The 26,502-nt window shown below is 36.1% G+C and overlaps 53 non-coding genes across 53 annotated transcripts; all 53 read right to left on the bottom strand.

Moving 5' to 3' along the window:
* Positions 1-128: 128 nt before the first annotated feature.
* LOC140679098 (U4 spliceosomal RNA) lies at positions 129-269 on the bottom strand. Its single transcript, XR_012050690.1, has one exon. It is a non-coding gene; the product is annotated as a U4 spliceosomal RNA (small nuclear RNA).
* Positions 270-613: 344 nt separating this feature from the next.
* On the bottom strand, positions 614-754 carry LOC133613023 (U4 spliceosomal RNA). Its single transcript, XR_009816354.2, has one exon. It is a non-coding gene; the product is annotated as a U4 spliceosomal RNA (small nuclear RNA).
* A 360-nt stretch (positions 755-1,114) lies between these two features.
* LOC140679083 (U4 spliceosomal RNA) lies at positions 1,115-1,255 on the bottom strand. The gene has a single exon (XR_012050676.1). It is a non-coding gene; the product is annotated as a U4 spliceosomal RNA (small nuclear RNA).
* A 360-nt stretch (positions 1,256-1,615) lies between these two features.
* Positions 1,616-1,756, bottom strand: LOC140679072 (U4 spliceosomal RNA). The gene has a single exon (XR_012050665.1). It is a non-coding gene; the product is annotated as a U4 spliceosomal RNA (small nuclear RNA).
* Positions 1,757-2,097: 341 nt separating this feature from the next.
* Positions 2,098-2,238, bottom strand: LOC133613082 (U4 spliceosomal RNA). Its single transcript, XR_009816410.1, has one exon. It is a non-coding gene; the product is annotated as a U4 spliceosomal RNA (small nuclear RNA).
* Positions 2,239-2,598: 360 nt separating this feature from the next.
* Positions 2,599-2,739, bottom strand: LOC133613029 (U4 spliceosomal RNA). The gene has a single exon (XR_009816359.2). It is a non-coding gene; the product is annotated as a U4 spliceosomal RNA (small nuclear RNA).
* Positions 2,740-3,099: 360 nt separating this feature from the next.
* LOC133612954 (U4 spliceosomal RNA) lies at positions 3,100-3,240 on the bottom strand. Its single transcript, XR_009816288.2, has one exon. It is a non-coding gene; the product is annotated as a U4 spliceosomal RNA (small nuclear RNA).
* Positions 3,241-3,597: 357 nt separating this feature from the next.
* On the bottom strand, positions 3,598-3,738 carry LOC133613022 (U4 spliceosomal RNA). The gene has a single exon (XR_009816353.2). It is a non-coding gene; the product is annotated as a U4 spliceosomal RNA (small nuclear RNA).
* A 360-nt stretch (positions 3,739-4,098) lies between these two features.
* LOC133612929 (U4 spliceosomal RNA) lies at positions 4,099-4,239 on the bottom strand. Its single transcript, XR_009816265.1, has one exon. It is a non-coding gene; the product is annotated as a U4 spliceosomal RNA (small nuclear RNA).
* A 359-nt stretch (positions 4,240-4,598) lies between these two features.
* Positions 4,599-4,739, bottom strand: LOC140679097 (U4 spliceosomal RNA). The gene has a single exon (XR_012050689.1). It is a non-coding gene; the product is annotated as a U4 spliceosomal RNA (small nuclear RNA).
* Positions 4,740-5,083: 344 nt separating this feature from the next.
* Positions 5,084-5,224, bottom strand: LOC133612940 (U4 spliceosomal RNA). The gene has a single exon (XR_009816275.2). It is a non-coding gene; the product is annotated as a U4 spliceosomal RNA (small nuclear RNA).
* Positions 5,225-5,584: 360 nt separating this feature from the next.
* LOC133612971 (U4 spliceosomal RNA) lies at positions 5,585-5,725 on the bottom strand. The gene has a single exon (XR_009816304.2). It is a non-coding gene; the product is annotated as a U4 spliceosomal RNA (small nuclear RNA).
* Positions 5,726-6,085: 360 nt separating this feature from the next.
* Positions 6,086-6,226, bottom strand: LOC133612799 (U4 spliceosomal RNA). The gene has a single exon (XR_009816141.2). It is a non-coding gene; the product is annotated as a U4 spliceosomal RNA (small nuclear RNA).
* A 360-nt stretch (positions 6,227-6,586) lies between these two features.
* LOC140679086 (U4 spliceosomal RNA) lies at positions 6,587-6,727 on the bottom strand. The gene has a single exon (XR_012050678.1). It is a non-coding gene; the product is annotated as a U4 spliceosomal RNA (small nuclear RNA).
* A 360-nt stretch (positions 6,728-7,087) lies between these two features.
* LOC140679066 (U4 spliceosomal RNA) lies at positions 7,088-7,228 on the bottom strand. The gene has a single exon (XR_012050659.1). It is a non-coding gene; the product is annotated as a U4 spliceosomal RNA (small nuclear RNA).
* Positions 7,229-7,588: 360 nt separating this feature from the next.
* On the bottom strand, positions 7,589-7,729 carry LOC133612958 (U4 spliceosomal RNA). Its single transcript, XR_009816292.1, has one exon. It is a non-coding gene; the product is annotated as a U4 spliceosomal RNA (small nuclear RNA).
* A 388-nt stretch (positions 7,730-8,117) lies between these two features.
* On the bottom strand, positions 8,118-8,258 carry LOC133613079 (U4 spliceosomal RNA). Its single transcript, XR_009816407.1, has one exon. It is a non-coding gene; the product is annotated as a U4 spliceosomal RNA (small nuclear RNA).
* A 360-nt stretch (positions 8,259-8,618) lies between these two features.
* LOC140679077 (U4 spliceosomal RNA) lies at positions 8,619-8,759 on the bottom strand. The gene has a single exon (XR_012050670.1). It is a non-coding gene; the product is annotated as a U4 spliceosomal RNA (small nuclear RNA).
* A 357-nt stretch (positions 8,760-9,116) lies between these two features.
* Positions 9,117-9,257, bottom strand: LOC133613083 (U4 spliceosomal RNA). Its single transcript, XR_009816411.1, has one exon. It is a non-coding gene; the product is annotated as a U4 spliceosomal RNA (small nuclear RNA).
* A 360-nt stretch (positions 9,258-9,617) lies between these two features.
* On the bottom strand, positions 9,618-9,758 carry LOC133612901 (U4 spliceosomal RNA). The gene has a single exon (XR_009816238.1). It is a non-coding gene; the product is annotated as a U4 spliceosomal RNA (small nuclear RNA).
* A 360-nt stretch (positions 9,759-10,118) lies between these two features.
* LOC133612986 (U4 spliceosomal RNA) lies at positions 10,119-10,259 on the bottom strand. The gene has a single exon (XR_009816319.2). It is a non-coding gene; the product is annotated as a U4 spliceosomal RNA (small nuclear RNA).
* Positions 10,260-10,619: 360 nt separating this feature from the next.
* LOC133612932 (U4 spliceosomal RNA) lies at positions 10,620-10,760 on the bottom strand. The gene has a single exon (XR_009816268.1). It is a non-coding gene; the product is annotated as a U4 spliceosomal RNA (small nuclear RNA).
* A 344-nt stretch (positions 10,761-11,104) lies between these two features.
* On the bottom strand, positions 11,105-11,245 carry LOC133613017 (U4 spliceosomal RNA). Its single transcript, XR_009816348.1, has one exon. It is a non-coding gene; the product is annotated as a U4 spliceosomal RNA (small nuclear RNA).
* A 360-nt stretch (positions 11,246-11,605) lies between these two features.
* LOC133612868 (U4 spliceosomal RNA) lies at positions 11,606-11,746 on the bottom strand. Its single transcript, XR_009816207.1, has one exon. It is a non-coding gene; the product is annotated as a U4 spliceosomal RNA (small nuclear RNA).
* A 360-nt stretch (positions 11,747-12,106) lies between these two features.
* Positions 12,107-12,247, bottom strand: LOC133612922 (U4 spliceosomal RNA). The gene has a single exon (XR_009816258.2). It is a non-coding gene; the product is annotated as a U4 spliceosomal RNA (small nuclear RNA).
* Positions 12,248-12,607: 360 nt separating this feature from the next.
* On the bottom strand, positions 12,608-12,748 carry LOC133612904 (U4 spliceosomal RNA). Its single transcript, XR_009816241.2, has one exon. It is a non-coding gene; the product is annotated as a U4 spliceosomal RNA (small nuclear RNA).
* Positions 12,749-13,108: 360 nt separating this feature from the next.
* On the bottom strand, positions 13,109-13,249 carry LOC133612990 (U4 spliceosomal RNA). Its single transcript, XR_009816322.2, has one exon. It is a non-coding gene; the product is annotated as a U4 spliceosomal RNA (small nuclear RNA).
* Positions 13,250-13,609: 360 nt separating this feature from the next.
* LOC140679065 (U4 spliceosomal RNA) lies at positions 13,610-13,750 on the bottom strand. The gene has a single exon (XR_012050658.1). It is a non-coding gene; the product is annotated as a U4 spliceosomal RNA (small nuclear RNA).
* A 360-nt stretch (positions 13,751-14,110) lies between these two features.
* On the bottom strand, positions 14,111-14,251 carry LOC140679067 (U4 spliceosomal RNA). Its single transcript, XR_012050660.1, has one exon. It is a non-coding gene; the product is annotated as a U4 spliceosomal RNA (small nuclear RNA).
* Positions 14,252-14,611: 360 nt separating this feature from the next.
* Positions 14,612-14,752, bottom strand: LOC140679101 (U4 spliceosomal RNA). The gene has a single exon (XR_012050693.1). It is a non-coding gene; the product is annotated as a U4 spliceosomal RNA (small nuclear RNA).
* Positions 14,753-15,112: 360 nt separating this feature from the next.
* On the bottom strand, positions 15,113-15,253 carry LOC140679082 (U4 spliceosomal RNA). The gene has a single exon (XR_012050675.1). It is a non-coding gene; the product is annotated as a U4 spliceosomal RNA (small nuclear RNA).
* Positions 15,254-15,613: 360 nt separating this feature from the next.
* Positions 15,614-15,754, bottom strand: LOC133613032 (U4 spliceosomal RNA). Its single transcript, XR_009816362.1, has one exon. It is a non-coding gene; the product is annotated as a U4 spliceosomal RNA (small nuclear RNA).
* A 360-nt stretch (positions 15,755-16,114) lies between these two features.
* On the bottom strand, positions 16,115-16,255 carry LOC140679078 (U4 spliceosomal RNA). The gene has a single exon (XR_012050671.1). It is a non-coding gene; the product is annotated as a U4 spliceosomal RNA (small nuclear RNA).
* A 357-nt stretch (positions 16,256-16,612) lies between these two features.
* On the bottom strand, positions 16,613-16,753 carry LOC133613076 (U4 spliceosomal RNA). Its single transcript, XR_009816405.1, has one exon. It is a non-coding gene; the product is annotated as a U4 spliceosomal RNA (small nuclear RNA).
* Positions 16,754-17,113: 360 nt separating this feature from the next.
* LOC133612903 (U4 spliceosomal RNA) lies at positions 17,114-17,254 on the bottom strand. The gene has a single exon (XR_009816240.1). It is a non-coding gene; the product is annotated as a U4 spliceosomal RNA (small nuclear RNA).
* A 360-nt stretch (positions 17,255-17,614) lies between these two features.
* Positions 17,615-17,755, bottom strand: LOC133612988 (U4 spliceosomal RNA). Its single transcript, XR_009816321.1, has one exon. It is a non-coding gene; the product is annotated as a U4 spliceosomal RNA (small nuclear RNA).
* A 360-nt stretch (positions 17,756-18,115) lies between these two features.
* Positions 18,116-18,256, bottom strand: LOC133612944 (U4 spliceosomal RNA). The gene has a single exon (XR_009816279.1). It is a non-coding gene; the product is annotated as a U4 spliceosomal RNA (small nuclear RNA).
* Positions 18,257-18,600: 344 nt separating this feature from the next.
* On the bottom strand, positions 18,601-18,741 carry LOC133613019 (U4 spliceosomal RNA). Its single transcript, XR_009816350.1, has one exon. It is a non-coding gene; the product is annotated as a U4 spliceosomal RNA (small nuclear RNA).
* Positions 18,742-19,101: 360 nt separating this feature from the next.
* On the bottom strand, positions 19,102-19,242 carry LOC133612864 (U4 spliceosomal RNA). The gene has a single exon (XR_009816203.2). It is a non-coding gene; the product is annotated as a U4 spliceosomal RNA (small nuclear RNA).
* Positions 19,243-19,602: 360 nt separating this feature from the next.
* LOC140679073 (U4 spliceosomal RNA) lies at positions 19,603-19,743 on the bottom strand. Its single transcript, XR_012050666.1, has one exon. It is a non-coding gene; the product is annotated as a U4 spliceosomal RNA (small nuclear RNA).
* Positions 19,744-20,103: 360 nt separating this feature from the next.
* Positions 20,104-20,244, bottom strand: LOC133613039 (U4 spliceosomal RNA). Its single transcript, XR_009816369.2, has one exon. It is a non-coding gene; the product is annotated as a U4 spliceosomal RNA (small nuclear RNA).
* A 360-nt stretch (positions 20,245-20,604) lies between these two features.
* Positions 20,605-20,745, bottom strand: LOC133613081 (U4 spliceosomal RNA). Its single transcript, XR_009816409.2, has one exon. It is a non-coding gene; the product is annotated as a U4 spliceosomal RNA (small nuclear RNA).
* A 360-nt stretch (positions 20,746-21,105) lies between these two features.
* Positions 21,106-21,246, bottom strand: LOC140679093 (U4 spliceosomal RNA). The gene has a single exon (XR_012050685.1). It is a non-coding gene; the product is annotated as a U4 spliceosomal RNA (small nuclear RNA).
* A 360-nt stretch (positions 21,247-21,606) lies between these two features.
* On the bottom strand, positions 21,607-21,747 carry LOC133612924 (U4 spliceosomal RNA). Its single transcript, XR_009816260.2, has one exon. It is a non-coding gene; the product is annotated as a U4 spliceosomal RNA (small nuclear RNA).
* Positions 21,748-22,107: 360 nt separating this feature from the next.
* LOC133612941 (U4 spliceosomal RNA) lies at positions 22,108-22,248 on the bottom strand. The gene has a single exon (XR_009816276.2). It is a non-coding gene; the product is annotated as a U4 spliceosomal RNA (small nuclear RNA).
* Positions 22,249-22,608: 360 nt separating this feature from the next.
* Positions 22,609-22,749, bottom strand: LOC133612972 (U4 spliceosomal RNA). Its single transcript, XR_009816305.2, has one exon. It is a non-coding gene; the product is annotated as a U4 spliceosomal RNA (small nuclear RNA).
* Positions 22,750-23,109: 360 nt separating this feature from the next.
* Positions 23,110-23,250, bottom strand: LOC140679102 (U4 spliceosomal RNA). The gene has a single exon (XR_012050694.1). It is a non-coding gene; the product is annotated as a U4 spliceosomal RNA (small nuclear RNA).
* A 360-nt stretch (positions 23,251-23,610) lies between these two features.
* Positions 23,611-23,751, bottom strand: LOC133612883 (U4 spliceosomal RNA). The gene has a single exon (XR_009816221.2). It is a non-coding gene; the product is annotated as a U4 spliceosomal RNA (small nuclear RNA).
* A 360-nt stretch (positions 23,752-24,111) lies between these two features.
* LOC133612863 (U4 spliceosomal RNA) lies at positions 24,112-24,252 on the bottom strand. The gene has a single exon (XR_009816202.2). It is a non-coding gene; the product is annotated as a U4 spliceosomal RNA (small nuclear RNA).
* Positions 24,253-24,612: 360 nt separating this feature from the next.
* LOC133612923 (U4 spliceosomal RNA) lies at positions 24,613-24,753 on the bottom strand. The gene has a single exon (XR_009816259.1). It is a non-coding gene; the product is annotated as a U4 spliceosomal RNA (small nuclear RNA).
* A 357-nt stretch (positions 24,754-25,110) lies between these two features.
* LOC133612823 (U4 spliceosomal RNA) lies at positions 25,111-25,251 on the bottom strand. Its single transcript, XR_009816164.2, has one exon. It is a non-coding gene; the product is annotated as a U4 spliceosomal RNA (small nuclear RNA).
* A 360-nt stretch (positions 25,252-25,611) lies between these two features.
* Positions 25,612-25,752, bottom strand: LOC133612942 (U4 spliceosomal RNA). Its single transcript, XR_009816277.2, has one exon. It is a non-coding gene; the product is annotated as a U4 spliceosomal RNA (small nuclear RNA).
* Positions 25,753-26,112: 360 nt separating this feature from the next.
* LOC140679085 (U4 spliceosomal RNA) lies at positions 26,113-26,253 on the bottom strand. Its single transcript, XR_012050677.1, has one exon. It is a non-coding gene; the product is annotated as a U4 spliceosomal RNA (small nuclear RNA).
* Positions 26,254-26,502: the final 249 nt, after the last annotated feature.

Raw genomic sequence — 26,502 nt, forward strand, 5'->3', positions numbered from 1 at the left:
TAGTTCTGTACAGTGTATTATCAATACATTTTCAAGAAAATAGTTTAGGATGACGCTTCTTTGACAGACCAGCATCTGTCATGTCAATGTTAGCATCAATGAGACCTTGATGTTAACAGAAAGATGAGTCTCAATGGAAACTATCAAAAATTGCCATAGCTGACTATATTTCAAGTCATCAAGGCGGGGTATTGGGTAAAGTTTTCAACTAGCAATAATCACGCCTCGAATAATCCTCATGGGCTATGATACTGCCACTGCACAAAGATGTCAAGTGAATGTTCAAGGCCATTCAGTCATTATTCAGCCTACATTTCACAGTTACGGTACTTCAGCACAGAACATTCATTCATTAAATTAATGGACTAGCATAACAAAGTTGGCAAACTCTTTTGTTCAAAATAGCATATCTATTTCTTATCATTTGACCAACGTTTGTTTGAACTTGTACAAGAAACACATTCGATTGTGCTTTGTGTACAGTATAGTTTTGCACAGTGTCTTATCAATATATCTTCAAGACAAGAGTTTAGGATGTAAAGTCTTTGACAGACCAGCACGGGTCATGCAAAAGTTTTCATTAATGAGATCTTGATATTAACAGTAAGATGAGTCTCAATGGAGACTATCAAAAATTGCCACAGCTGGCTATTTTTCAAGTCATCAAGGCAGGGTATTGGTTAAAGTTTTCAACTAGCAATAATTGCACCTCAGATAATCCTCATGGGCTATGATACTACCACTGCACAAAGATGTCAAGTGAATGTTCAAGGCCATTCAGTCATTACCCAGCCTACATTTCACAGTTACGGTACTTCAGCAGAGAACATTCATTCATTAAATTAATGGACTCGCATAACATGATTGGCAAACTCTTTTATTCTTTGTCTTGTAAGACTGTTGTTCGAAATAGCATATTTATTTGTTGACAAAGGTTTGTTTGAACTAGTACTAGAAACACATTCTATTGTGCTTTGTGTACATTATAGTTCTGTACGGTGTCTTATCAATACATTTTCAAGTAAAGAGTTTAGGTTGTAGTTTCTTTGACAGACCAGCACCTGTCATGCAAAAGTTTTTATCAATGAGATATGGATGTTATCAGTAAGATGAGTCTCAATGGAGACTATCAAAATTTGCAATAGCTGACTATATTTCAAGTCATCAAGGCGGGGTATTGGGTTAAGTTTTCAACTAGCAATAACTGCACCTCAGATAACCCTCATGGGCTATGATACTACCACTGCACAAAGATGTCAAGTGAATGTTCAAGGCCATGCAGTCATTACCCAGCCTACATTTCACAGTTACGGTACTTCAGCACGGAACATTCATTCATTAAATTAATGGACTTGCATAACATAATTGGCAAACTCTTTTATTCTTTGTCTTGTAAGACTGTTGTTTGAAATAGCATATTTATTTGTTGACCAAGGTTTGTTTGAACTTGTACTAGAAACACATTCTATTGTGCTTTGTGTACATTATAGTTCTGTACGGTGTCTTATCAATACATTTTCAAGAAAAGAGTTTAGGTTGTAGTTTCTTTGACAGACCAGCACCTGTCACGCAAAAGTTTTCATAATTGAGATATGGATGTCGTCAGTAAGATGAGTCTCAATGGAGACTATCAAAAATTGCCAAAGCTGGCTATTTTTCAAGTCATCAAGGCAGGGTATTGGTTAAAGTTTTCAACTAGCAATAATTGCACCTCAGATAATCCTCATGGGCTATGATACTACCACTGCACAAAGATGTCAAGTGAATGTTCAAGGCCTACATTTCACAGGTACGGTACTTCAGCAGAGAACATTCATTCATTAAATTAATGGACTCGCATAACATAATTGGCAAACTCTTTTATTCTTTGTCTTGTAAGACTGTTGTTTGAAATAGCATATTTATTTGTTGACCAAAGTTTGTTTGAACTTGTACTAGAAACACATTCTATTGTGCTTTGTGTACACTATAGTGCTGTACGGTGTCTTATCAATACATTTTCAAGAAAAGAGTTTAGGTTGTAGTTTCTTTGACAGACCAGCACCTGTCACGCAGAAGTTTTCATAATTGATATATGGACGTCGTCAGTAAGATGAGTCTCAATGGAGACTATCAAAAATTGCCATAGCTGACTATATTACAAGTCATCAAGGCAGGGTATTGGGTAAAGTTTTCAACTAGCAATAATTGCACCTCAGATAATCCTCATGGGCTATGATACTGCCACTGCACAAAGATGTCAAGTGAATGTTCAAGGCCATTCAGTCATTACCCAGCCTACATTTCACAGTTACGGTACTTCAGCACAGAACATTCATTCATTGAATTAATGGACTCGCATAAAAAAGTTGGCAAACTCTTTTATTTTTTGTTTTGTAAGACTGTTGTTCGAAATAGCATATTTATTTGTTGACCAAGGTTTGTTTGAACTTGTACTACAAACACATTCTATTGTGCTTTGTGTACAGTATAGGTCTGTACAGTGTCTTATCAATACATTCTTAAGAAAAGAGTTTAGGATGTAGATTCTTTGACGGACCAGCACCTGCCTTGCAAAAGTTTTCATCAATGAGATCTTGATGTTATCAGTAAGATGAGTCTCAATGGAGACTATCAAAAATTGCCACAGCTGGCTATTTTTCAAGTCATCAAGGCAGGGTATTGGTTAAAGTTTTCAACTAGCAATAATTGCACCTCAGATAATCCTCATGGGCTATGATACTACCACTGCACAAAGATGTCAAGTGAATGTTCAAGGCCATTCAGTCATTACCCAGCCTACATTTCACAGTTACCGTACTTCAGCAGAGAACATTCATTCATTAAATTAATGGACTCGCACAACATGATTGGCAAACTCTTTTATTCTTTGTCTTGTAAGACTGTTGTTCGAAATAGCATATTTATTTGTTGACAAAGGTTTGTTTGAGCTAGTACTAGAAACACATTCTATTGTGCTTTGTGTACATTATAGTTCTGTACGGTGTCTTATCAATACATTTTCAAGTAAAGAGTTTAGGTTGTAGTTTCTTTGACAGACCAGCACCTGTCATGCAAAAGTTTTTATCAATGAGATATGGATGTTATCAGTAAGATGAGTCTCAATGGAGACTATCAAAAATTGCAATAGCTGACTATATTTCAAGTCAACAAGGCGGGGTATTGGGTTAAGTTTTCAACTAGCAATAACTGCACCTCAGATAACCCTCATGGACTATGATACTGCCACTGCACAAAGATGTCAAGTGAATGTTCAAGGCCATGCAGTCATTACCCAGCCTACATTTCACAGTTACGGTACTTCAGCACGGAACATTCATTCATTAAATTAATGGACTTGCATAACATAATTGGCAAACTCTTTTATTCTTTGTCTTGTAAGACTGTTTGAAATAGCATATTTATTTGTTGACCAAGGTTTGTTTGAACTTGTACTAGAAACACTTTCTATTGTGCTTTGTGTACATTATAGTTCTGTACGGTGTCTTATCAATACATTTTCAAGAAAAGAGTTTAGGTTGTAGTTTCTTTGACAGACCAGCACCTGTCACGCAAAAGTTTTCATAATTGAGATATGGATGTCGTCAGTAAGATGAGTCTCAATGGAGACTATCAAAAATTGCCATAGCTGACTATATTACAAGCCATCAAGGCAGGGTATTGGGTAAAGTTTTCAACTAGCAATAATTGCACCTCAGATAATCCTCATGGGCTATGATACTGCCACTGCACAAAGATGTCAAGTGAATGTTCAAGGCCATTCAGTCATTACCCAGCCTACATTTCACAGTTACGGTACTTCAGCACAGAACATTCATTCATTGAATTAATGGACTCGCATAAAAAAGTTGGCAAACTCTTTTATTTTTTGTTTTGTAAGACTGTTGTTCGAAATAACATATTTATTTGTTGACCAAGGTTTGTTTGAACTTGTACTACAAACACATTCTATTGTGCTTTGTGTACATTATAGTTCTGTACGGTGTCTTATCAATACATTTTCAAGTAAAGGGTTTAGGTTGTAGTTTCTTTGACAGACCAGCACCTGTCATGCAAAAGTTTTTATCAATGAGATATGGATGTTATCAGTAAGATGACTCTCAATGGAGACTATCAAAAATTGCAATAGCTGACTATATTTCAAGTCATCAAGGCGGGGTATTGGGTTAAGTTTTCAACTAGCAATAACTGCACCTCAGATAACCCTCATGGGCTATGATACTGCCACTGCACAAAGATGTCAAGTGAAGGTTCAAGGCCATGCAATCATTACCCAGCCTACATTTCACAGTTACGGTACATCAGCACGGAACATTCATTCATTAAATTAATGGACTTGCATAACATAATTTGCAAAATCTTTTATTCTTTGTCTTGTAAGACTGTTGTTCGAAATAGCATATTTATTTGTTGACCAAGGTTTGTTTGAACTTGCACTAGAAACACATTCTATTGTGCTTCGTCTACAGTATAGTTCTGTACAGTGTATTACAATACATTTTCAAGAAAATAGTTTAGGATGTCGCTTCTTTGACAGACCAGCATCTGTCATGTCAATGTTAGCATCAATGAGACCTTGATGTTAACAGAAAGATGAGTCTCAATGGAGACTATCAAAAATTGCCATAGCTGACTATATTTCAAGTCATCAAGGCGGGGTATTGGGTAAAGTTTTCAACTAGCAATAATCACGCCTCGAATAAACCTCATAGGCTATGATACTGCCACTGCACAAAGATGTCAAGTGAATGTTCAAGGCCATTCAGTCATTATTCAGCCTACATTTCACAGTTACGGTACTTCAGCACAGAACATTCATTCATTAAGTTAATGGACTAGCATAACAAAGTTGGCAAACTCTTTTGTTCAAAATAGCATATCTATTTCTTATCATTTGACCAACGTTTGTTTGAACTTGTACAAGAAACACATTCGATTGTGCTTTGTGTACAGTATAGTTTTGCACAGTGTCTTATCAATATATCTTCAAGACAAGAGTTTAGGATGTAAAGTCTTTGACAGACCAGCACGGGTCATGCAAAAGTTTTCATTAATGAGATCTTGATATTAACAGTAAGATGAGTCTCAATGGAGACTATCAAAAATTGCCACAGCTGGCTATTTTTCAAGTCATCAAGGCAGGGTATTGGTTAAAGTTTTCAACTAGCAATAATTGCACCTCAGATAATCCTCATGGGCTATGATACTACCACTGCACAAAGATGTCAAGTGAATGTTCAAGGCCATTCAGTCATTACCCAGCCTACATTTCACAGTTACGGTACTTCAGCAGAGAACATTCATTCATTAAATTAATGGACTCGCACAACATGATTGGCAAACTCTTTTATTCTTTGTCTTGTAAGACTGTTGTTCGAAATAGCATATTTATTTGTTGACAAAGGTTTGTTTGAACTAGTACTAGAAACACATTCTATTGTGCTTTGTGTACATTATAGTTCTGTACGGTGTCTTATCAATACATTTTCAAGTAAAGAGTTTAGGTTGTAGGTTCTTTGACAGACCAGCACCTGTCATGCAAAAGTTTTTATCAATGAGATATGGATGTTATCAGTAAGATGAGTCTCAATGGAGACTATCAAAAATTGCAATAGCTGACTATATTTCAAGTCATCAAGGCGGGGTATTGGGTTAAGCTTTCAACTAGCAATAACTGCACCTCAGATAACCCTCATGGGCTATGATACTGCCACTGCACAAAGATGTCAAGTGAATGTTCAAGGCCATGCAGTCATTACCCAGCCTACATTTCACAGCTACGGTACTTCAGCACGGAACATTCATTCATTAAATTAATGGACTTGCATAACATAATTGGCAAACTCTTTTATTCTTTGTCTTGTAAGACTGTTGTTTGAAATAGCATATTTATTTGTTGACCAAGGTTTGTTTGAACTTGTACTAGAAACACATTCTATTGTGCTTTGTGTACATTATAGTTCTGTACGGTGTCTTATCAATAAATTTTCAAGAAAAGAGTTTAGGTTGTAGTTTCTTTGACAGACCAGCACCTGTCACGCAAAAGTTTTCATAATTGAGATATGGATGTCGTCAGTAAGATGAGTCTCAAAGGAGACTATCAAAAATTGCCATAGCTGACTATATTACAAGTCATCAAGGCAGGGTATTGGGTAAAGTTTTCAACTAGCAATAATTGCACCTCAGATAATCCTCATGGGCTATGATACTGCCACTGCACAAAGATGTCAAGTGAATGTTCAAGGCCATTCAGTCATTACCCAGCCTACATTTCACAGTTACGGTACTTCAGCACAGAACATTCATTCATTGAATTAATGGACTCGCATAAAAAAGTTGGCAAACTCTTTTATTTTTTGTTTTGTAAGACTGTTGTTCGAAATAGCATATTTATTTGTTGACCAAGGCTTGTTTGAACTTGTACTACAAACACATTTTATTGTGCTTTGTGTACAGTATAGGTCTGTACAGTGTCTTATCAATACATTCTCAAGAAAAGAGTTTAGGATGTAGATTATTTGACGAACCAGCACCTGCCTTGCAAAAGTTTTCATCAATGAGATCTTGATGTTATCAGTAAGATGAGTCTCAATGGAGACAATCAAAAATTGTCATAGCTGGCTATTTTTCAAGTCATCAAGGCAGGGTATTGGTTAAAGTTTTCAACTAGCAATAATTGCACCTCAGATAATCCTAATGGGCTATGATACTGCCACTGCACAAAGATGTCAAGTGAAGGTTCAAGGCCATGCAATCATTACCCAGCCTACATTTCACAGTTACGGTACTTCAGCACGGAACATTAATTCATTAAATTAATGGACTTGCATAACATAATTTGCAAAATCTTTTATTCTTTGTCTTGTAAGACTGTTGTTCGAAATAGCATATTTATTTGTTGACCAAGGTTTGTTTGAACTTGCACTAGAAACACATTCTATTGTGCTTCGTCTACAGTATAGTTCTGTACAGTGTATTATCAATACATTTTCAAGAAAATAGTTTAGGTTGTAGTTTCTTTGACAGACCAGCACCTGTCATGCAAAAGTTTTTATCAATGAGATATGGATGTTATCAGTAAGATGAGTCTCAATGGAGACTATCAAAAATTGCAATAGCTGACTATATTACAAGTCATCAAGGCAGGGTATTGGGTAAAGTTTTCAACTAGCAATAATTGCACCTCAGATAATCCTCATGGGCTATGATACTGCCACTGCACAAAGATGTCAAGGGAATGTTCAAGGCCATTCAGTCATTACCCAGCCTACATTTCACAGTTACGGTACTTCAGCACAGAACATTCATTCATTGAATTAATGGACTCGCATAAAAAAGTTGGCAAACTCTTTTATTTTTTGTTTTGTAAGACTGTTGTTCGAAATAGCATATTTATTTGTTGACCAAGGCTTGTTTGAACTTGTACTACAAACACATTTTATTGTGCTTTGTGTACAGTATAGGTCTGTACAGTGTTTTATCAATACATTCTCAAGAAAAGAGTTTAGGATGTAGATTATTTGACGAACCAGCACCTGCCTTGCAAAAGTTTTCATCAATGAGATCTTGATGTTATCAGTAAGATGAGTCTCAATGGAGACAATCAAAAATTGCCATAGCTGGCTATTTTTCAAGTCATCAAGGCAGGGTATTGGTTAAAGTTTTCAACTAGCAATAATTGCACCTCAGATAATCCTAATGGGCTATGATACTGCCACTGCACAAAGATGTCAAGTGAAGGTTCAAGGCCATGCAATAATTACCCAGCCTACATTTCACAGTTACGGTACTTCAGCACGGAACATTAATTCATTAAATTAATGGACTTGCATAACATAATTTGCAAAATCTTTTATTCTTTGTCTTGTAAGACTGTTGTTCGAAATAGCATATTTATTTGTTGACCAAGGTTTGTTTGAACTTGCACTAGAAACACATTCTATTGTGCTTCGTCTACAGTATAGTTCTGTCCAGATGTATTGATAATAATCCAGATGTATTGATAATAATCAATACATTTTCAAGAAAATAGTTTAGGATGTCGCTTCTTTGACAGACCAGCATCTGTCATGTCAATGTTAGCATCAATGAGACCTTGATGTTAACAGAAAGATGAGTCTCAATGGAGACTATCAAAAATTGCCATAGCTGACTATATTTCAAGTCATCAAGGCGGGGTATTGGGTAAAGTTTTCAACTAGCAATAATCACGCCTCGGATAAACCTCATAGGCTATGATACTGCCACTGCACAAAGATGTCAAGTGAATGTTCAAGGCCATTCAGTCATTATTCAGCCTACATTTCACAGTTACGGTACTTCAGCACAGAACATTCATTCATTAAATTAATGGACTCGCACAACATGATTGGCAAACTCTTTTATTCTTTGTCTTGTAAGACTGTTGTTCGAAATAGCATATTTATTTGTTGACAAAGGTTTGTTTGAGCTAGTACTAGAAACACATTCTATTGTGCTTTGTGTACATTATAGTTCTGTACGGTGTCTTATCAATACATTTTCAAGTAAAGAGTTTAGGTTGTAGTTTCTTTGACAGACCAGCACCTGTCATGCAAAAGTTTTTATCAATGAGATATGGATGTTATCAGTAAGATGAGTCTCAATGGAGACTATCAAAAATTGCAATAGCTGACTATATTTCAAGTCATCAAGGCGTGGTATTGGGTTAAGTTTTCAACTAGCAATAACTGCACCTCAGATAACCCTCATGGGCTATGATACTGCCACTGCACAAAGATGTCAAGTGAATGTTCAAGGCCATGCAGTCATTACCCAGCCTACATTTCACAGTTACGGTACTTCAGCACGGAACATTCATTCATTAAATTAATGGACTTGCATAACATAATTGGCAAACTCTTTTATTCTTTGTCTTGTAAGACTGTTTGAAATAGCATATTTATTTGTTGACCAAGGTCGGTTTGAACTTGTACTAGAAACACATTCTATTGTGCTTTGTGTACATTATAGTTCTGTACGGTGTCTTATCAATAAATTTTCAAGAAAAGAGTTTAGGTTGTAGTTTCTTTGACAGACCAGCACCTGTCACGCAAAAGTTTTCATAATTGAGATATGGATGTCGTCAGTAAGATGAGTCTCAATGGAGACTATCAAAAATTGCCATAGCTGACTATATTACAAGTCATCAAGGCAGGGTATTGGGTAAAGTTTTCAACTAGCAATAATTGCACCTCAGATAATCCTCATGGGCTATGATACTGCCACTGCACAAAGATGTCAAGTGAATGTTCAAGGCCATTCAGTCATTACCCAGCCTACATTTCACAGTTACGGTACTTCAGCGCAGAACATTCATTCATTGAATTAATGGACTCGCATAAAAAAGTTGGCAAACTCTTTTATTTTTTGTTTTGTAAGACTGTTGTTCGAAATAGCATATTTATTTGTTGACCAAGGTTTGTTTGAACTTGTACTACAAACACATTTTATTGTGCTTTGTGTACAGTATAGGTCTGTACAGTGTCTTATCAATACATTCTCAAGAAAAGAGTTTAGGATGTAGATTATTTGACGGACCAGCACCTGCCTTGCAAAAGTTTTCATCAATGAGATCTTGATGTTATCAGTAAGATGAGTCTCAATGGAGACAATCAAAAATTGCCATAGCTGGCTATTTTTCAAGTCATCAAGGCAGGGTATTGGTTAAAGTTTTCAACTAGCAATAATTGCACCTCAGATAATCCTCATGGGCTATGATACTACCACTGCACAAAGATGTCAAGTGAATGTTCAAGGCCATTCAGTCATTACCCAGCCTACATTTCACAGTTACGGTACTTCAGCAGAGAACATTCATTCATTAAATTAATGGACTCGCATAACATGATTGGCAAACTCTTTTATTCTTTGTCTTGTAAGACTGTTGTTCGAAATAGCATATTTATTTGTTGACAAAGGTTTGTTTGAACTAGTACTAGAAACACATTCTATTGTGCTTTGTGTACATTATAGTTCTGTACGGTGTCTTATCAATACATTTTCAAGTAAAGAGTTTAGGTTGTAGTTTCTTTGACAGACCAGCACCTGTCATGCAAAAGTTTTTATCAATGAGCTTTGGATGTTATCAGTAAAATGAGTCTCAATGGAGACTATCAAAAATTGCAATAGCTGACTATATTTCAAGTCATCAAGGCGGGGTATTGGGCAACGTTTTCAACTAGCAATAATTGCACCTCAGATAATCCTAATGGGCTATGATACTGCCACTGCACAAAGATGTCAAGTGAAGGTTCAAAGCCATGCAATCATTACCCAGCCTACATTTCACAGTTACGGTACTTCAGCACGGAACATTCATTCATTAAATTAATGGACTTGCATAACATAATTTGCAAACTCTTTTATTCTTTGTCTTGTAAGACTGTTGTTCGAAATAGCATATTTATTTGTTGACCAAGGTTTGTTTGAACTTGCACTAGAAACACATTCTATTGTGCTTCGTCTACAGTATAGTTCTGTACAGTGTATTATCAATACATTTTCAAGAAAATAGTTTAGGATGTCGCTTCTTTGACAGACCAGCATCTGTCATGTCAATGTTAGCATCAATGAGACCTTGATGTTAACAGAAAGATGAGTCTCAATGGAGACTATCAAAAATTGCCATAGCTGACTATATTTCAAGTCATCAAGGCGGGGTATTGGGTAAAGTTTTCAAGTAGCAATAATCACGCCTCGGATAAACCTCATAGGCTATGATACTGCCACTGCACAAAGATGTCAAGTGAATGTTCAAGGCCATTCAGTCATTATTCAGCCTACGTTTCACAGTTACGGTACTTCAGCACAGAACATTCATTCATTAAATTAATGGACTAGCATAACAAAGTTGGCAAACTCTTTTGTTCAAAATAGCATATCTATTTCTTATCATTTGACCAACGTTTGTTTGAACTTGTACAAGAAACACATTCGATTGTGCTTTGTGTACAGTATAGTTTTGTACAGTGTCTTATCAATATATCTTCAAGACAAGAGTTTAGTATGTAAAGTCTTTGACAGACCAGCACGGGTCATGCAAAAGTTTTCATTAATGAGATCTTGATATTAACAGTAAGATGAGTCTCATAGGAAACTATCAAAAATTGCCATAGCTGACTATATTTCAAGTCATCAAGGCAAGGTATTGGGTAAAGTCTTCAACTAGCAATAATTGCACCTCAGATAATCCTCATGGTCAATGATACTGCCACTGCACAAATATGTCAAGTGAATGTTCAAGGCCATTCAGTCATTACCCAGCCTACATTTCACAGTTACGGTACTTCAGCAGAGAACATTCATTCATTAAATTAATGGACTCGCATAACATGATTGGCAAACTCTTTTATTCTTTGTCTTGTAAGACTGTTGTTCGAAATAGCATATTTATTTGTTGACCAAGGTTTGTTTGAACTTGTACTAGAAACACATTCTATTGTGCTTTGTGTACATTATAGTTCTGTACGGTGTCTTATCAATACATTTTCAAGAAAAGAGTTTAGGTTGTAGTTTCTTTGACAGACCAGCACCTGTCACGCAAAAGTTTTCATAATTGAGATATGGATGTCGTCAGTAAGATGAATCTCAATGGAGACTATCAAAAATTGCCAAAGCTGGCTATTTTTCAAGTCATCAAGGCAGGGTATTGGTTAAAGTTTTCAACTAGCAATAATTGCACCTCAGATAATCCTCATGGGCTATGATACTACCACTGCACAAAGATGTCAAGTGAATGTTCAAGGCCATTCAGTCATTACCCAGCCTACATTTCACAGTTACGGTACTTCAGCAGAGAACATTCATTCATTAAATTAATGGACTCGCATAACATGATTGGCAAACTCTTTTATTCTTTGTCTTGTAAGACTGTTGTTCGAAATAGCATATTTATTTGTTGACAAAGGTTTGTTTGAACTAGTACTAGAAACACATTCTATTGTGCTTTGTGTACATTATAGTTCTGTACGGTGTCTTATCAATACATTTTCAAGTAAAGAGTTTAGGTTGTAGTTTCTTTGACAGACCAGCACCTGTCATGCAAAAGTTTTTATCAATGAGATATGGATGTTATCAGTAAGATGAGTCTCAATGGAGACTATCTAAAATTGCAATAGCTGACTATATTTCAAGTCATCAAGGCGGGGTATTGGGTTAAGTTTTCAACTAGCAATAACTGCACCTCAGATAACCCTCATGGGCTATGATACTGCCACTGCACAAAGATGTCAAGGGAATGTTCAAGGCCATGCAGTCATTACCCAGCCTACATTTCACAGTTACGGTACTTCAGCACGGAACATTCATTCATTAAATTAATGGACTTGCATAACATAATTGGCAAACTCTTTTATTCTTTGTCTTGTAAGACTGTTGTTTGAAATAGCATATTTATTTGTTGACCAAGGTTTGTTTGAACTTGTACTAGAAACACATTCTATTGTGCTTTGTGTACAGTATAGGTCTGTACAGTGTCTTATCAATACATTCTCAAGAAAAGAGTTTAGGATGTAGATTCTTTGACGGACCAGCACCTGCCTTGCAAAAGTTTTCATCAATGAGATCTTGATGTTATCAGTAAGATGAGTCTCAATGGAGACTATCAAAAATTGCCACAGCTGGCTATTTTTCAAGTCATCAAGGCAGGGTATTGGTTAAAGTTTTCAACTAGCAATAATTGCACCTCAGATATTCCTCATGGGCTATGATACTACCACTGCACGAAGATGTCAAGTGAATGTTCAAGGCCATTCAGTCATTACCCAGCCTACAGTTCACAGTTACGGTACTTCAGCAGAGAACATTCATTCATTAAATTAATGGACTCGCACAACATGATTGGCAAACTCTTTTATTCTTTGTCTTGTAAGACTGTTGTTCGAAATAGCATATTTATTTGTTGACAAAGGTTTGTTTGAGCTAGTACTAGAAACACATTCTATTGTGCTTTGTGTACATTATAGTTCTGTACGGTGTCTTATCAATACATTTTCAAGTAAAGAGTTTAGGTTGTAGTTTCTTTGACAGACCAGCACCTGTCATGCAAAAGTTTTTATCAATGAGATATGGATGTTATCAGTAAGATGAGTCTCAATGGAGACTATCAAAAATTGCAATAGCTGACTATATTTCAAGTCATCAAGGCGGGGTATTGGGTTAAGTTTTCAACTAGCAATAACTGCACCTCAGATAACCCTCATGGGCTATGATACTGCCACTGCACAAAGATGTCAAGGGAATGTTCAAGGCCATGCAGTCATTACCCAGCCTACATTTCACAGTTACGGTACTTCAGCACGGAACATTCATTCATTAAATTAATGGACTTGCATAACATAATTGGCAAACTCTTTTATTCTTTGTCTTGTAAGACTGTTGTTTGAGATAGCATATTTATTTGTTGACCAAGGTTTGTTTGAACTTGTACTAGAAACACATTCTATTGTGCTTTGTGTACATTATAGTTCTGTACGGTGTCTTATCAATAAATTTTCAAGAAAAGAGTTTAGGTTGTAGTTTCTTTGACAGACCAGCACCTGTCACGCAAAAGTTTTCATAATTGAGATATGGATGTCGTCAGTAAGATGAGTCTCAATGGAGACTATCAAAAATTGCCATAGCTTACTATATTACAAGTCATCAAGGCAAGGTATTGGGTAAAGTTTTCAACTAGCAATAATTGCACCTCAGATAATCCTCATGGGCTATGATACTGCCACTGCACAAAGATGTCAAGTGAATGTTCAAGGCCATTCAGTCATTACCCAGCCTACATTTCACAGTTACGGTACTTCAGCACAGAACATTCATTCATTGAATTAATGGACTCGCATAAAAAAGTTGGCAAACTCTTTTATTTTTTGTTTTGTAAGACTGTTGTTCGAAATAGCATATTTATTTGTTGACCAAGGTTTGTTTGAACTTGTACTACAAACACATTTTATTGTGCTTTGTGTACAGTATAGGTCTGTACAGTGTCTTATCAATACATTCTCAAGAAAAGAGTTTAGGATGTAGATTATTTGACGAACCAGCACCTGCCTTGCAAAAGTTTTCATCAATGAGATCTTGATGTTATCAGTAAGATGAGTCTCAATGGAGACAATCAAAAATTGCCATAGCTGGCTATTTTTCAAGTCATCAAGGCAGGGTATTGGTTAAAGTTTTCAACTAGCAATAATTGCACCTCAGATAATCCTCATGGGCTATGATACTACCACTGCACAAAGATGTCAAGTGAATGTTCAAGGCCATTCAGTCATTACCCAGCCTACATTTCACAGTTACGGTACTTCAGCAGAGAACATTCATTCATTAAATTAATGGACTCGCATAACATGATTGGCAAACTCTTTTATTCTTTGTCTTGTAAGACTGTTGTTTGAAATAGCATATTTATTTGTTGACCAAGGTTTGTTTGAACTTGTACTAGAAACACATTCTATTGTGCTTTGTGTACATTATAGTTCTGGACGGTGTCTTATCAATAAATTTTCAAGAAAAGAGTTTAGGTTGTTGTTTCTTTGACAGACCAGCACCTGTCACGCAAAAGTTTTCATAATTGAGATATGGATGTCGTCAGTAAGATGAGTCTCAATGGAGACTATCAAAAATTGCCATAGCTGACTATATTACAAGTCATCAAGGCAAGGTATTGGGTAAAGTTTTCAACTAGCAATAATTGCACCTCAGATAATCCTCATGGGCTATGATACTGCCACTGCACAAAGATGTCAAGTGAATGTTCAAGGCCATTCAGTCATTACCCAGCCTACATTTCACAGTTACGGTACTTCAGCACAGAACATTCATTCATTGAATTAATGGACTCGCATAAAAAAGTTGGCAAACTCTTTTATTTTTTGTTTTGTAAGACTGTTGTTCGAAATAGCATATTTATTTGTTGACCAAGGTTTGTTTGAACTTGTACTACAAACACATTTTATTGTGCTTTGTGTACAGTATAGGTCTGTACAGTGTCTTATCAATACATTCTCAAGAAAAGAGTTTAGGATGTAGATTATTTGACGAACCAGCACCTGCCTTGCAAAAGTTTTCATCAATGAGATCTTGATGTTATCAGTAAGATGAGTCTCAATGGAGACAATCAAAAATTGCCATAGCTGGCTATTTTTCAAGTCATCAAGGCAGGGTATTGGTTAAAGTTTTCAACTAGCAATAATTGCACCTCAGATAATCCTAATGGGCTATGATACTGCCACTGCACAAAGATGTCAAGTGAAGGTTCAAGGCCATGCAATCATTACCCAGCCTACATTTCACAGTTACGGTACTTCAGCACGGAACATTAATTCATTAAATTAATGGACTTGCATAACATAATTTGCAAAATCTTTTATTCTTTGTCTTGTAAGACTGTTGTTCGAAATAGCATATTTATTTGTTGACCAAGGTTTGTTTGAACTTGCACTAGAAACACATTCTATTGTGCTTCGTCTACAGTATAGTTCTGTACAGTGTATTATCAATACATTTTCAAGAAAATAGTTTAGGATGTCGCTTCTTTGACAGACCAGCATCTGTCATGTCAATGTTAGCATCAATGAGACCTTGATGTTAACAGAAAGATGAGTCTCAATGGAGACTATCAAAAATTGCCATAGCTGACTATATTTCAAGTCATCAAGGCGGGGTATTGGGTAAAGTTTTCAACTAGCAATAATCACGCCTCGGATAAACCTCATAGGCTATGATACTGCCACTGCACAAAGATGTCAAGTGAATGTTCAAGGCCATTCAGTCATTATTCAGCCTACATTTCACAGTTACGGTACTTCAGCACAGAACATTCATTCATTAAATTAATGGACTCGCACAACATGATTGGCAAACTCTTTTATTCTTTGTCTTGTAAGACTGTTGTTCGAAATAGCATATTTATTTGTTGACAAAGGTTTGTTTGAGCTAGTACTAGAAACACATTCTATTGTGCTTTGTGTACATTATAGTTCTGTACGGTGTCTTATCAATACATTTTCAAGTAAAGAGTTTAGGTTGTAGTTTCTTTGACAGACCAGCACCTGTCATGCAAAAGTTTTTATCAATGAGATATGGATGTTATCAGTAAGATGAGTCTCAATGGAGACTATCAAAAATTGCAATAGCTGACTATATTTCAAGTCATCAAGGCGTGGTATTGGGTTAAGTTTTCAACTAGCAATAACTGCACCTCAGATAACCCTCATGGGCTATGATACTGCCACTGCACAAAGATGTCAAGTGAATGTTCAAGGCCATGCAGTCATTACCCAGCCTACATTTCACAGTTACGGTACTTCAGCACGGAACATTCATTCATTAAATTAATGGACTTGCATAACATAATTGGCAAACTCTTTTATTCTTTGTCTTGTAAGACTGTTTGAAATAGCATATTTATTTGTTGACCAAGGTCGGTTTGAACTTGTACTAGAAACACATTCTATTGTGCTTTGTGTACATTATAGTTCTGTACGGTGTCTTATCAATAAATTTTCAAGAAAAGAGTTTAGGTTGTAGTTTCTTTGACAGACCAGCACCTGTCACGCAAAAGTTTTCATAATTGAGATATGGATGTCGTCAGTAAGATGAGTCTCAATGGAGACTATCAAAAATTGCCATAGCTGACTATATTACAAGTCATCAAGGCAGGGTATTGGGTAAAGTTTTCAACTAGCAATAATTGCACCTCAGATAATCCTCATGGGCTATGATACTGCCACTGCACAAAGATGTCAAGTGAATGTTCAAGGCCATTCAGTCATTACCCAGCCTACATTTCACAGTTACGGTACTTCAGCACAGAACATTCATTCATTGAATTAATGGACTCGCATAAAAAAGTTGGCAAACTCTTTTATTTTTTGTTTTGTAAGACTGTTGTTCGAAATAGCATATTTATTTGTTGACCAAGGTTTGTTTGAACTTGTACTACAAACACATTTTATTGTGCTTTGTGTACAGTATAGGTCTGTACAGTGTCTTATCAATACATTCTCAAGAAAAGAGTTTAGGATGTAGATTATTTGACGGACCAGCACCTGCCTTGCAAAAGTTTTCATCAATGAGATCTTGATGTTATCAGTAAGATGAGTCTCAATGGAGACAATCAAAAATTGCCATAGCTGGCTATTTTTCAAGTCATCAAGGCAGGGTATTGGTTAAAGTTTTCAACTAGCAATAATTGCACCTCAGATAATCCTCATGGGCTATGATACTACCACTGCACAAAGATGTCAAGTGAATGTTCAAGGCCATTCAGTCATTACCCAGCCTACATTTCACAGTTACGGTACTTCAGCAGAGAACATTCATTCATTAAATTAATGGACTCGCATAACATGATTGGCAAACTCTTTTATTCTTTGTCTTGTAAGACTGTTGTTCGAAATAGCATATTTATTTGTTGACAAAGGTTTGTTTGAACTAGTACTAGAAACACATTCTATTGTGCTTTGTGTACATTATAGTTCTGTACGGTGTCTTATCAATACATTTTCAAGTAAAGAGTTTAGGTTGTAGTTTCTTTGACAGACCAGCACCTGTCATGCAAAAGTTTTTATCAATGAGCTTTGGATGTTATCAGTAAAATGAGTCTCAATGGAGACTATCAAAAATTGCAATAGCTGACTATATTTCAAGTCATCAAGGCGGGGTATTGGGTAACGTTTTCAACTAGCAATAATTGCACCTCAGATAATCCTAATGGGCTATGATACTGCCACTGCACAAAGATGTCAAGTGAAGGTTCAAAGCCATGCAATCATTACCCAGCCTACATTTCACAGTTACGGTACTTCAGCACGGAACATTCATTCATTAAATTAATGGACTTGCATAACATAATTTGCAAACTCTTTTATTCTTTGTCTTGTAAGACTGTTGTTCGAAATAGCATATTTATTTGTTGACCAAGGTTTGTTTGAACTTGCACTAGAAACACATTCTATTGTGCTTCGTCTACAGTATAGTTCTGTACAGTGTATTATCAATACATTTTCAAGAAAATAGTTTAGGATGTCGCTTCTTTGACAGACCAGCATCTGTCATGTCAATGTTAGCATCAATGAGACCTTGATGTTAACAGAAAGATGAGTCTCAATGGAGACTATCAAAAATTGCCATAGCTGACTATATTTCAAGTCATCAAGGCGGGGTATTGGGTAAAGTTTTCAAGTAGCAATAATCACGCCTCGGATAAACCTCATAGGCTATGATACTGCCACTGCACAAAGATGTCAAGTGAATGTTCAAGGCCATTCAGTCATTATTCAGCCTACGTTTCACAGTTACGGTACTTCAGCACAGAACATTCATTCATTAAATTAATGGACTAGCATAACAAAGTTGGCAAACTCTTTTGTTCAAAATAGCATATCTATTTCTTATCATTTGACCAACGTTTGTTTGAACTTGTACAAGAAACACATTCGATTGTGCTTTGTGTACAGTATAGTTTTGTACAGTGTCTTATCAATATATCTTCAAGACAAGAGTTTAGTATGTAAAGTCTTTGACAGACCAGCACGGGTCATGCAAAAGTTTTCATTAATGAGATCTTGATATTAACAGTAAGATGAGTCTCATAGGAAACTATCAAAAATTGCCATAGCTGACTATATTTCAAGTCATCAAGGCAAGGTATTGGGTAAAGTCTTCAACTAGCAATAATTGCACCTCAGATAATCCTCATGGTCAATGATACTGCCACTGCACAAATATGTCAAGTGAATGTTCAAGGCCATTCAGTCATTACCCAGCCTACATTTCACAGTTACGGTACTTCAGCAGAGAACATTCATTCATTAAATTAATGGACTCGCATAACATGATTGGCAAACTCTTTTATTCTTTGTCTTGTAAGACTGTTGTTCGAAATAGCATATTTATTTGTTGACCAAGGTTTGTTTGAACTTGTACTAGAAACACATTCTATTGTGCTTTGTGTACATTATAGTTCTGTACGGTGTCTTATCAATACATTTTCAAGAAAAGAGTTTAGGTTGTAGTTTCTTTGACAGACCAGCACCTGTCACGCAAAAGTTTTCATAATTGAGATATGGATGTCGTCAGTAAGATGAATCTCAATGGAGACTATCAAAAATTGCCAAAGCTGGCTATTTTTCAAGTCATCAAGGCAGGGTATTGGTTAAAGTTTTCAACTAGCAATAATTGCACCTCAGATAATCCTCATGGGCTATGATACTGCCACTGCACAAAGATGTCAAGTGAATGTTCAAGGCCATTCAGTCATTACCCAGCCTACAGTTCACAGTTACGGTACTTCAGCAGAGAACATTCATTCATTAAATTAATGGACTCGCACAACATGATTGGCAAACTCTTTTATTCTTTGTCTTGTAAGACTGTTGTTCGAAATAGCATATTTATTTGTTGACAAAGGTTTGTTTGAGCTAGTACTAGAAACACATTCTATTGTGCTTTGTGTACATTATAGTTCTGTACGGTGTCTTATCAATACATTTTCAAGTAAAGAGTTTAGGTTGTAGTTTCTTTGACAGACCAGCACCTGTCATGCAAAAGTTTTTATCAATGAGATATGGATGTTATCAGTAAGATGAGTCTCAATGGAGACTATCAAAAATTGCCACAGCTGGCTATTTTTCAAGTCATCAAGGCGGGGTATTGGGTTAAGTTTTCAACTAGCAATAACTGCACCTCAGATAACCCTCATGGGCTATGATACTGCCACTGCACAAAGATGTCAAGGGAATGTTCAAGGCCATGCAGTCATTACCCAGCCTACATTTCACAGTTACGGTACTTCAGCACGGAACATTCATTCATTAAATTAATGGACTTGCATAACATAATTGGCAAACTCTTTTATTCTTTGTCTTGTAAGACTGTTGTTTGAGATAGCATATTTATTTGTTGACCAAGGTTTGTTTGAACTTGTACTAGAAACACATTCTATTGTGCTTTGTGTACATTATAGTTCTGTACGGTGTCTTATCAATAAATTTTCAAGAAAAGAGTTTAGGATGTAGTTTCTTTGACAGACCAGCACCTGTCACGCAAAAGTTTTCATAATTGAGATATGGATGTCGTCAGTAAGATGAGTCTCAATGGAGACTATCAAAAATTGCCATAGCTGACTATATTACAAGTCATCAAGGCAAGGTATTGGGTAAAGTTTTCAACTAGCAATAATTGCACCTCAGATAATCCTCATGGGCTATGATACTGCCACTGCACAAAGATGTCAAGTGAATGTTCAAGGCCATTCAGTCATTACCCAGCCTACATTTCACAGTTACGGTACTTCAGCACAGAACATTCATTCATTGAATTAATGGACTCGCATAAAAAAGTTGGCAAACTCTTTTATTTTTTGTTTTGTAAGACTGTTGTTCGAAATAGCATATTTATTTGTTGACCAAGGTTTGTTTGAACTTGTACTACAAACACATTTTATTGTGCTTTGTGTACAGTATAGGTCTGTACAGTGTCTTATCAATACATTCTCAAGAAAAGAGTTTAGGATGTAGATTATTTGACGAACCAGCACCTGCCTTGCAAAAGTTTTCATCAATGAGATCTTGATGTTATCAGTAAGATGAGTCTCAATGGAGACAATCAAAAATTGCCATAGCTGGCTATTTTTCAAGTCATCAAGGCAGGGTATTGGTTAAAGTTTTCAACTAGCAATAATTGCACCTCAGATAATCCTCATGGGCTATGATACTACCACTGCACAAAGATGTCAAGTGAATGTTCAAGGCCATTCAGTCATTACCCAGCCTACATTTCACAGTTACGGTACTTCAGCAGAGAACATTCATTCATTAAATTAATGGACTCGCATAACATGATTGGCAAACTCTTTTATTCTTTGTCTTGTAAGACTGTTGTTCGAAATAGCATATTTATTTGTTGACAAAGGTTTGTTTGAACTAGTACTAGAAACACATTCTATTGTGCTTTGTGTACATTATAGTTCTGTACGGTGTCTTATCAATACATTTTCAAGTAAAGAGTTTAGGTTGTAGTTTCTTTGACAGACCAGCACCTGTCATGCAAAAGTTTTTATCAATGAGATATGGATGTTATCAGTAAGATGAGTCTCAATGGAGACTATCAAAAATTGCAATAGCTGACTATATTTCAAGTCATCAAGGCGGGGTATTGGGTTAAGTTTTCAACGAGCAATAACTGCACCTCAGATAACCCTCATGTGCTATGATACTGCCACTGCACAAATATGTCAAGTGAATGTTCAAGGCCATGCAGTCATTACCCAGCCTACATTTCACAGTTACGGTACTTCAGCACGGAACATTCATTCATTAAATTAATGGACTTGCATAACATAATTGGCAAAATCTTTTATTCTTTGTCTTGTAAGACTGTTGTTTGAAATAGCATATTTATTTGTTGACCAAGGTTTGTTTGAACTTGTACTAGAAACACATTCTATTGTGCTTTGTGTACATTATAGTTTTGGACGGTGTCTTATCAATAAATTTTCAAGAAAAGAGTTTAGGTTGTTGTTTCTTTGACAGACCAGCACCTGTCACGCAAAAGTTTTTATAATTGAGATATGGATGTCGTCAGTAAGATGAGTCTCAATGGAGACTATCAAAAATTGCCATAGCTGACTATATTTCAAGTCATCAAGGCGGGGTATTGGGTTAAGTTTTCAACTAGCAATAACTGCACCTCAGATAACCCTCATGGGCTATGATACTGCCACTGCACAAAGATGTCAAGGGAATGTTCAAGGCCATGCAGTCATTACCCAGCCTACATTTCACAGTTACGGTACTTCAGCACGGAACATTCATTCATTAAATTAATGGACTTGCATAACATAATTGGCAAACTCTTTTATTCTTTGTCTTGTAAGACTGTTGTTTGAAATAGCATATTTATTTGTTGACCAAGGTTTGTTTGAACTTGTACTAGAAACACATTCTATTGTGCTTTGTGTACAGTATAGGTCTGTACAGTGTCTTATCAATACATTCTCAAGAAAAGAGTTTAGGATGTAGATTCTTTGACGGACCAGCACCTGCCTTGCAAAAGTTTTCATCAATGAGATCTTGATGTTATCAGTAAGATGAGTCTCAATGGAGACTATCAAAAATTGCCACAGCTGGCTATTTTTCAAGTCATCAAGGCAGGGTATTGGTTAAAGTTTTCAACTAGCAATAATTGCACCTCAGATATTCCTCATGGGCTATGATACTACCACTGCACGAAGATGTCAAGTGAATGTTCAAGGCCATTCAGTCATTACCCAGCCTACAGTTCACAGTTACGGTACTTCAGCAGAGAACATTCATTCATTAAATTAATGGACTCGCACAACATGATTGGCAAACTCTTTTATTCTTTGTCTTGTAAGACTGTTGTTCGAAATAGCATATTTATTTGTTGACAAAGGTTTGTTTGAGCTAGTACTAGAAACACATTCTATTGTGCTTTGTGTACATTATAGTTCTGTACGGTGTCTTATCAATACATTTTCAAGTAAAGAGTTTAGGTTGTAGTTTCTTTGACAGACCAGCACCTGTCATGCAAAAGTTTTTATCAATGAGATATGGATGTTATCAGTAAGATGAGTCTCAATGGAGACTATCAAAAATTGCCACAGCTGGCTATTTTTCAAGTCATCAAGGCGGGGTATTGGGTTAAGTTTTCAACTAGCAATAACTGCACCTCAGATAACCCTCATGGGCTATGATACTGCCACTGCACAAAGATGTCAAGGGAATGTTCAAGGCCATGCAGTCATTACCCAGCCTACATTTCACAGTTACGGTACTTCAGCACGGAACATTCATTCATTAAATTAATGGACTTGCATAACATAATTGGCAAACTCTTTTATTCTTTGTCTTGTAAGACTGTTGTTTGAGATAGCATATTTATTTGTTGACCAAGGTTTGTTTGAACTTGTACTAGAAACACATTCTATTGTGCTTTGTGTACATTATAGTTCTGTACGGTGTCTTATCAATAAATTTTCAAGAAAAGAGTTTAGGATGTAGTTTCTTTGACAGACCAGCACCTGTCACGCAAAAGTTTTCATAATTGAGATATGGATGTCGTCAGTAAGATGAGTCTCAATGGAGACTATCAAAAATTGCCATAGCTGACTATATTACAAGTCATCAAGGCAAGGTATTGGGTAAAGTTTTCAACTAGCAATAATTGCACCTCAGATAATCCTCATGGGCTATGATACTGCCACTGCACAAAGATGTCAAGTGAATGTTCAAGGCCATTCAGTCATTACCCAGCCTACATTTCACAGTTACGGTACTTCAGCACAGAACATTCATTCATTGAATTAATGGACTCGCATAAAAAAGTTGGCAAACTCTTTTATTTTTTGTTTTGTAAGACTGTTGTTCGAAATAGCATATTTATTTGTTGACCAAGGTTTGTTTGAACTTGTACTACAAACACATTTTATTGTGCTTTGTGTACAGTATAGGTCTGTACAGTGTCTTATCAATACATTCTCAAGAAAAGAGTTTAGGATGTAGATTATTTGACGAACCAGCACCTGCCTTGCAAAAGTTTTCATCAATGAGATCTTGATGTTATCAGTAAGATGAGTCTCAATGGAGACAATCAAAAATTGCCATAGCTGGCTATTTTTCAAGTCATCAAGGCAGGGTATTGGTTAAAGTTTTCAACTAGCAATAATTGCACCTCAGATAATCCTCATGGGCTATGATACTACCACTGCACAAAGATGTCAAGTGAATGTTCAAGGCCATTCAGTCATTACCCAGCCTACATTTCACAGTTACGGTACTTCAGCAGAGAACATTCATTCATTAAATTAATGGACTCGCATAACATGATTGGCAAACTCTTTTATTCTTTGTCTTGTAAGACTGTTGTTCGAAATAGCATATTTATTTGTTGACCAAGGTTTGTTTGAACTTGTACTAGAAACACATTCTATTGTGCTTTGTGTACATTATAGTTCTGTACGGTGTCTTATCAATACATTTTCAAGAAAAGAGTTTAGGTTGTAGTTTCTTTGACAGACCAGCACCTGTCACGCAAAAGTTTTCATAATTGAGATATGGATGTCATCAGTAAGATGAGTCTCAATGGAGACTATCAAAAATTGCCAAAGCTGGCTATTTTTCAAATCATCAAGGCAGGGTATTGGTTAAAGTTTTCAACTAGCAATAATTGCACCTCAGATAATCCTCATGGGCTATGATACTACCACTGCACAAAGATGTCAAGTGAATGTTCAAGGCCATTCAGTCATTACCCAGCCTACATTTCACAGTTACGGTACTTCAGCAGAGAACATTCATTCATTAAATTAATGGACTCGCATAACATGATTGGCAAACTCTTTTATTCTTTGTCTTGTAAGACTGTTGTTCGAAATAGCATATTTATTTGTTGACAAAGGTTTGTTTGAACTAGTACTAGAAACACATTCTATTGTGCTTTGTGTACATTATAGTTCTGTACGGTGTCTTATCAATACATTTTCAAGTAAAGAGTTTAGGTTGTAGTTTCTTTGACAGACCAGCACCTGTCATGCAAAAGTTTTTATCAATGAGATATGGATGTTATCAGTAAGATGAGTCTCAATGGAGACTATCAAAAATTGCAATAGCTGACTATATTTCAAGTCATCAAGGCGGGGTATTGGGTTAAGTTTTCAACTAGCAATAACTGCACCTCAGATAACCCTCATGGGCTATGATACTGCCACTGCACAAAGATGTCAAGTGAATGTTCAAGGCCATGCAGTCATTACCCAGCCTACATTTCACAGTTACGGTACTTCAGCACGGAACATTCATTCATTAAATTAATGGACTTGCATAACATAATTGGCAAACTCTTTTATTCTTTGTCTTGTAAGACTGTTTGAAATAGCATATTTATTTGTTGACCAAGGTTTGTTTGAACTTGTACTAGAAACACATTCTATTGTGCTTTGTGTACATTATAGTTCTGTACGGTGTCTTATCAATACATTTTCAAGAAAAGAGTTTAGGTTGTAGTTTCTTTGACAGACCAGCACCTGTCACGCAAAAGTTTTCATAATTGAGATATGGATGTCGTCAGTAAGATGAGTCTCAATGGAGACTATCAAAAATTGCCATAGCTGACTATATTACAAGTCATCAAGGCAGGGTATTGGGTAAAGTTTTCAACTAGTAATAATTGCACCTCAGATAATCCTCATGGGCTATGATACTGCCACTGCACAAAGATGTCAAGTGAATGTTCAAGGCCATTCAGTCATTACCCAGCCTACATTTCACAGTTACGGTACTTCAGCACAGAACATTCATTCATTGAATTAATGGACTCGCATAAAAAAGTTGGCAAACTCTTTTATTTTTTGTTTTGTAAGACTGTTGTTCGAAATAGCATATTTATTTGTTGACCAAGGTTTGTTTGAACTTGTACTACAAACACAATTTATTGTGCTTTGTGTACAGTATAGGTCTGTACAGTGTCTTATCAATACATTCTCAAGAAAAGAGTTTAGGATGTAGATTATTTGACGGACCAGCACCTGCCTTGCAAAAGTTTTCATCAATGAGATCTTGATGTTATCAGTAAGATGAGTCTCAATGGAGACAATCAAAAATTGCCATAGCTGGCTATTTTTCAAGTCATCAAGGCAGGGTATTGGTTAAAGTTTTCAACTAGCAATAATTGCACCTCAGATAATCCTCATGGGCTATGATACTACCACTGCACAAAGATGTCAAGTGAATGTTCAAGGCCATTCAGTCATTACCCAGCCTACATTTCACAGTTACGGTACTTCAGCAGAGAACATTCATTCATTAAATTAATGGACTCGCATAACATGATTGGCAAACTCTTTTATTCTTTGTCTTGTAAGACTGTTGTTCGAAATAGCATATTTATTTGTTGACAAAGGTTTGTTTGAACTAGTACTAGAAACACATTCTATTGTGCTTTGTGTACATTATAGTTCTGTACGGTGTCTTATCAATACATTTTCAAGTAAAGAGTTTAGGTTGTAGTTTCTTTGACAGACCAGCACCTGTCATGCAAAAGTTTTTATCAATGAGCTTTGGATGTTATCAGTAAAATGAGTCTCAATGGAGACTATCAAAAATTGCAATAGCTGACTATATTTCAAGTCATCAAGGCAGGGTATTGGGTAACGTTTTCAACTAGCAATAATTGCACCTCAGATAATCCTAATGGGCTATGATACTGCCACTGCACAAAGATGTCAAGTGAAGGTTCAAGGCCATGCAATCATTACCCAGCCTACATTTCACAGTTACGGTACTTCAGCACGAAACATTAATTCATTAAATTAATGGACTTGCATAACATAATTTGCAAAATCTTTTATTCTTTGTCTTGTAAGACTGTTGTTCGAAATAGCATATTTATTTGTTGACCAAGGTTTGTTTGAACTTGCACTAGAAACACATTCTATTGTGCTTCGTCTACAGTATAGTTCTGTACAGTGTA

Source organism: Nerophis lumbriciformis, linkage group LG10, assembly GCF_033978685.3.
Source record: "Nerophis lumbriciformis linkage group LG10, RoL_Nlum_v2.1, whole genome shotgun sequence".
NCBI lineage: Eukaryota > Metazoa > Chordata > Actinopteri > Syngnathiformes > Syngnathidae > Nerophis > Nerophis lumbriciformis.